This window comes from Haemaphysalis longicornis, unplaced genomic scaffold (genome assembly GCF_048455015.1).
Source record: "Haemaphysalis longicornis isolate Haplotype H1 unplaced genomic scaffold, Haemaphysalis longicornis Haplotype H1 scaffold_66, whole genome shotgun sequence".
NCBI lineage: Eukaryota > Metazoa > Arthropoda > Arachnida > Ixodida > Ixodidae > Haemaphysalis > Haemaphysalis longicornis.
This window is the reverse complement of record NW_027526417.1, coordinates 1,248,015-1,255,126: the sequence shown is the minus strand read 5'-3', so window position 1 is coordinate 1,255,126 and position 7,112 is coordinate 1,248,015.

Sequence of the window (7,112 nt, the reverse complement as noted above, 5' to 3'; positions counted from 1 at the left end):
GAAATTCGCAAGGCACCAGGTGAACTTTCTAACGGTTTTCTCTGCTTTTGTGCAGCTCCGCCACCGTAGAGTGTGCATTTAACGGAAGAATTTTATGACATACGATGCATGAATTGAGGAATGTTTTGTAGGATGCAGATGCCAAACACAATCAATGTACTGGCTATTTGGGTGCATTGGTTGGACACAACAGAAAAAAACTACATAGCTGCAATGACAGATATGTAAGACGTGACCCACCCAGCACTCGCGTGTGTGGTAAATTGCTTGCTCATGCCCTCTCCTTCTCGTCAATACAGACATTCAGTTCAAGTGCTAGGCATGAATGCTAGTACAGCAATCTTCACGGAAGAGAGTGATTTAAAATGAAGCACTCATAATCCCCAACCAAGTACTGAAAAGCATGAAGTCAACATTAAAACATTTTTCGTTCATCCGCAGTGTCCACAATGTCTTTGGCACCTCACTGCACCTAGCCTAGCTAGGACTTCGTGCTGTGGAAAGCAAAGATTGGCTCGCTTCCGCGCGTGCCTGTTCGTTTAGACCAATAAAAATTAAAGCACGCAGTTGCAAGCAAGCATCAGCAAAGACCAGGGCCGTAGCTGTGCTGTGTGTTTATGCCGAGACGCAAGGAAAACCCGAGCCGACGGCGCGCAGCCGGCGGCTCGGCCCGCCCGACGAAGGAATTACGAGGGTGCGACCCGGGGAGGGGAACCGAAAAATAAAGGCACTCTCAGACTGAACTCCAGACGTGTCGGTTGTACGTTTCTCGCGCTCCGCGAACACTACATGGTGGCAGCGTACGTCCGAACCTGCTGCGAAGGCACCGATGGAGGGGTCGCAAACCCAGGAAGGAAAAATGGCCATGTCCAGTTTTCAATGCAAGCCTCCGGAGGAATTTACTTTCGCAAGCCCAAGTGAGTGGCCGCAATGGAAGCGGTGTTTCGAACATTTTCGCATCGTGAGTGGCCTCGCGCGCGCCTCGAAATGCGCGGTGGAACAAGTCTACGCATTGGTCTACTTTATGGGTGACAAGGCAGAAGACATCCTTGCCTCATTCAAGTTGACAGAGGAACAGAAGAACAGCTACCACGATGTTTTGCAGGCGTTCGAGAACCACTTCGTAGTTCGAAGAAATGTCGTGTACGAAAGAGCGACATTCTTCAGAAGAGAACAGCGGGAAGGAGAAGGTGTCGAAGAGTTCGTCACTGAGCTACACCGACTGGCCAAGTTGTGCAGTTTCGGAGAACTGCATGACGAGATGATCCGAGACCGGATAGTAGTGGGCATCAGGGACCGCAAGCTGTCTGAACGAATGCAGCTGGATGCGGAGCTGACCCTCGAAAAGGCCACCAACATGGCTCGACAGTCTGAAGTCGTAAAAGAACAAGCTGCTACGCTCCACGGAGACAAGGAAGGAAACGTGGACAGAGTCGGCCAGACTCGTAAAATGACTGTACCTCCAAGAAATCGAACGAGATTCGATTTCTTGGAGGAAATCGAAGAAATCGACACGAGACAAGAAGCCGCCTGAATCCGAAGCAAAGCAGTGTATGTTCTGTGGCTACTCGCAGCACACTACAGGGAAGTGCCCTGCACAAAACGCGACGTGCAACAAGTGCCGCAAAAAGGGACATTTTGCCCATGTCTGCAAAGGAGCAGCATCAGTCCGCGAGATCGTCGGTAGCAACGTTGCATTTCTCGGAGCCGTCTCATCCAGCTGCGACGACAAGTGGATGGCTACTGTGGACATCAATGGGTCGCCCGTCACCTTCAAAGTGGACACTGGAGCTGACGTGACTGTGATTCCTGTGAAAACGTACCGGAGGTATTGCAGGCATCTTCATCTCCAGAAGCCAGAAAAGGTTTTGAAGGGACCCAATTTGATTTATTTATTGATTCCTCAAAGGTCCCATTGGGACATTACATGAGGGGTGGGCATGACACGGCACTTGAAAAAAAGGTAACAACATTGTAACGGCAACAGACGATGTACAGTAATTAAGCGGCACTTCTATATAAGGGGTGGGTATGATGCAGTACTAGAAAGGAGGGTTACAACAACGTACCGACAGCAACAGAATGGGTACACTAATTATGGCGGCACTTCTTCAATGGCGTGCTTGAAACGAGATTGGTCAATGATTGTAGCAACTGCAGCAGGTAGGTCATTCCAGTCTCGGGATGTGCGTATGAAAAATGATTGTTGAAATGTATTAGTATGGGCACGTTCCGGATAGACTGCATTGGTGTGACTAGTACGGGAAATACGGTGGGCTAGTTGGATGTACTGATTTCTAAGTTGTTGCGAGTGGAAGAATTTGTGGTAAAGACACAGTCGAGCTATTTTGCGGCGAGATTGAAGTGTAGGAAGGTTAAGTTCTGCTTTTAACGCTGAAACGCTTGAATAGTGGGAGTAATCAGACAAAATAAATCGAGCGGCTCGATTTTGGACAGATTCGAGGGTGTTGATCAAATAAGTTTGGTAAGGATCGAAGATAGCGTTTGCATATTCTAGTTTAGGCCGCACGAAAGTTACGTATGCAAGTAATTTTATTGAGGGAGGGGTTAGGCCAAGATTACGGCGCAGGTAGCCAAGAGCACGGTTAGCCGAGTTTGTTATGTGATTAATGTGACAGGACCAGTTTAAGTCGTGGGATATATGGACACCTTAGTATTTAACCGAGTCAGCAGAACCAATAGCAATGTTGTTAATAGTATACTTAGGTTGCACAAAATTGCGGCGGCGGTGGAAAGAAACGTGCACAGTTTTTTGGATATTTAAAGACATCAGCCAGTTATTGCACCAATCCTGCACGCGAAATAGGTCTTCTTGTAATGCGGATATGTCACAGCTACTACTTATAGGGCGATAAATGACGCAGTCGTCAGCGAAAAGACGGACTTTCGACGTAAGATTTATGGGGAGATCATTTATATATATGAGAAAAAGAAGTGGCCCAAGGACGGTTCCTTGGGGAACACCGGAGAGCCCGTGCGTGAGTGATGATGTATGCGAACTGGCGTGGACAAATTGCTGCCGGTCACTTAGAAATGCGCTTATCCAATTCAAAACTAATGGGTCCAAATTAAGCCGCGACAATTTTAGCAGTAGGCGATTATGTGGGACTTTATCAAATGCTTTTTCAAAATCAATAAAGATTGCATCAGTTGGAATATTGCGGTCTAGGCATGAATGTACGTCATGAAGGAACATGGCAAGTTGAGTGTCGCAAGAATGATCTTTACGGAAACCATGCTGATTAGGATTGAAGAAATTGACGGAATTCAAAAAATTGGCAATGTGCGAATACAATATATGCTCCATGATTTTAGAACAGACACTGGTAATTGAAATCGGACGGTAATTATTAGGGCTCAAACGATTTCCCTTTTTAAATACTGGGATGACCTTACCGATGCGCCAGTCATAGGGAACCGATCCTGTGTTCAGAGACTGTTGAAAAATGAGTGAGAGAAACAAGCTGCTCATGTGTTTGGTGTTTTTTAGCACTTTAGCATTTATACCATCAATACCAACAGATGATGAATTTTTCAGCGAGTCAATTACTTTGACTATGCCTTGTGGTTCAAACATAATACTCGGCATGGGGGGGTAATCATAAGACGGGACAGTGGGAAGGTCATTCAATGGTTCACGCGTAAAAACCGCGCTAAATGCGTTGTTCAATATATCTGGTACTTCACGGTCCGGGGTAGGGAGTCCAGAGCTATCGCACAGCGAAACACAGTTAGATGCACTGGGATTAATAGTTTTCCAGAAGCGCTTCGGTTCAGTGCGTAGAATAGAGGGTAAGGTGACAGAGAAGAAACTTTGTTTAGCGTGGGTGGTTGAGGTTTTGTAATCGTTTTCAGCGGCGTAATATTTCTGCCAGGCTTGACTCGTGTTAGAATTCTTTGCTGCCCGGAACAATCGCTTTTTTTTTATTGTTTAAGCGTTTAAGGGATGTATTAAACCACGGAGAACTCGGACGTTCAGATATCGTTTTAGTAGGAATATAAAGGCGTATTAGGCGTTGCATCTCTGATTTAAAAAGAAGCCAATTGGATTCAAGTGAGCGCTGCGCGAAGCTGACTGCAAAGTTTTCAAAGAATGTTGATAAGTCCCGGTTCATACTGTCGTAATCCCCTTTATCGTACAACGTAAGTGTTTTTCTGGTTTTTTTACTTGTGTGTAAACTGCATGAGAATGAAGCGTGCACAACCAAATGATCACTCAAGCCACGCAAGTAGGTGATAGGGGAGACGTTCTCAGGGTGTGAAGTTAAGACAAGATCTAGTATGTTAGACGAGTGGTCGGTAACACGCGTAGGCTGAGTGACCAGTTGGGACAATCCGAAGGTGAGGCACGTGTTGATAAACTCTCCAGGGGGGGTATTTTTTGATGACATAGAAGCAGTATCAGACCAATTTATACTAGGGAAATTAAAGTCGCCAAATAACAATATAGGACTGTTTGGGTGGGTCGTTCTTAGTTGGTTCAAATTTTCATGAAACAGACGTGCAAAAGAAGTGTCAGTACTAGGAGCGCGATAGCAAACTCCAATCAAGATGCGCGGGTGGGCGACAACTTCCTGTTTCCGGCATGATAACGGCAGAGATGTCATACCGCGACACGTCGATGAAAGGAAGCATCTACGTTGTGGATGGTCTTCAGATGCCTCTCCTGTCATGGAAAGCTAGCGAAGAACTAGGCATTGTAAAACGTCTTGATCAAGTCCTCATTCATAAAAGCGAAGCTGTCAACCCACAGGGTGAGTTTCCCAAGCTGTTCTCCGGTCTTGGTAAAATTAAGCTCGCATACAAGATCAAGCTTAAAGAAGATGCTGTACCGTTAGCGTTGACCACTCCTCGAAAAGTTGCCATACCATTAATGTTGAAGGCCAAAGCAAAACTTCAAGAGATGATTCAGCTTGATGTTATCGAGCCAGTTGAGGAGCCAACAGAATGGTGTTCTGGAATGGTCATTGTTCAGAAACCTGACGGAGATGTACGCATATGCGTAGACCTGACTGAGCTAAACAAGTTTGTAGAGCGAGAAGTTCACCCTCTGCCTGTCAGTGAACATGTCCTTGCGCAACTTGCCGGAGCCCAGTACTTCTCCAAAGTCGACGCCAATTCAGGATTTTGGCAGTTTGAGCTTGCGGAAGAGACTCGAAGCATGACCACGTTCATAACGCCATTTGGCAGGTACCGGTTCAAGAGACTACCGTTCGGAATCAGTTCAGCGCCTGAATTCTTCCAAAGGAAGATGTCACAGTTTTTGGATAACCTGGAAGGCGTCGTGTGTAACATGGATGATATCCTGATTTACGGCAGGACACAAGCAGAGCACAACGCCCGTCTCAGAGCAGTTCTGTAAAGGTTACAGAAACATGGCGTCACGTTGAACCGTGAAAAGTGCGAGTTCAAATTTCAAAGGGTGAAGTTCTTGGGACACATCGTTGATAACCAAGGAATTCATGCTGACCCGTCAAAAGTGCAGGCTATCATTGACATGAGACCACCATCAAACACTCAGGAGCTGAGAAGGTTTCTCGGAATGGCAAACTACCTGATGAAGTTTGTCCCGAACATGTCAGAAATAGCTCACCCCATGAACGCTCTTCTAAACGCGAAAAGCGAGTGGGTATGGACCTCAGCCCAACAGAAAAGCTTCGAACTGCTGAAGAAAAAGCTGTCTGAAAGTCCAGTTCTATCAGTATTCGACCCAGGGAACATGACTAGTTTCAGCAGATGCCTCGTCCTTCGGGTTAGGTGCAGTTCTGCGACAGAAGCAGAAAGATGGAGTCTATCGACCTGTAGCGTACGCATCCCGTAGCCTGTCAGAGACAGAAAGGAGGTACGCTCAGATTGAGAAAGAAGGCCTGGGCTTGTGAGAAATTTCAGGAGTATGTCACTGGCTTACAGTTTACCATTGAAACTGACCATGAGCCGTTAGTTCCGATTTTCATGTCGAAACATTTGTCGGATATCACTCCCAGGCTACAAAGGCTAAAAATGCGCATGATGCGTTTTTCCTATAAAATGACACATGTGCCGGGCAAGGACCTTGTTGCTGCTGACGCTCTATCTCGACAGCCGCTCCCTCACCGAGATAGCACTGAGCTTGAAGAAGAAGTTGCATGCTACGTTAGAAGCGTAATTGCCAATCTTCCGTCAACTGACAAGAGACTTGCGGAAATTCGACGAGAGCAAGCGGCAGATCCAATTTGCAGCACGTTGAGCAGCTACTGCAATGATGGATGGCCAGACCGCAAAGAGCTCCCTTTCGAATGTAAAGATTATTGGCAGCACAGGTCAGACATAGCTGTTCAAAATGGCCTTCTCATGAAAGGATCAAGGAATATAATTCCTGGGCCCATGCGCAAAGAAATACTCGCAAAGATACACCAGGGACATCAAGGAATTGTTAAGTGTCGAGCAAGAGCCCGAGAGTCGGTATGGTGGCCGGGTGTATCGACAGAAATCGAAGAGCTTGTTCGCCGATGTACATAGTGCGTTAAAGAACAGGGATACAGACATGAGCCGTTGATGCCATCTGATTTTCCCGATCGACCATGGCAGAAAGTTGCCATGGACATGTTTCACTGTGGAGGGAAAAACTACTTGCTTGTGACCGATTATTATTCAAGGTATCCCGAGATCGCCCTGCTTCCGAGTATGACAGCGCAAGAAGTTATCAAGCACGTGAAGTCTATTTTCGCAAGGCATGGCACGCCTGAGACAGTTTTCAGAGACAATGGACCTCAGTTCAAAAAACTTGATGGCTCTGCTTTCCGCCACTTCGTGGAAGAATGGAGCTTCGAACACGTAACATGAAGCCCCAGGTTTCCGCAAAGCAATGGCTTCGTTGAGGCAGCCGTGCGGATCATAAAGATGAGCCTACAGAAAACGGGGGACAGTTATGTTGCTCTTCAGGCGTACAGAGCCACACCACTTGCAAATGGTTTTAGCCCTGCGGAGTTGTTAATGGGACGGCATCTGAGAACGTCTGTTCCGGCAGTGTCTAGTTCGCTAGATCCCGCTGTTGTCGACAATGCAGCGCTCCGGGCGTGGGAACTGCGCCGAGCAGCCCAGCAGAAGAGAAA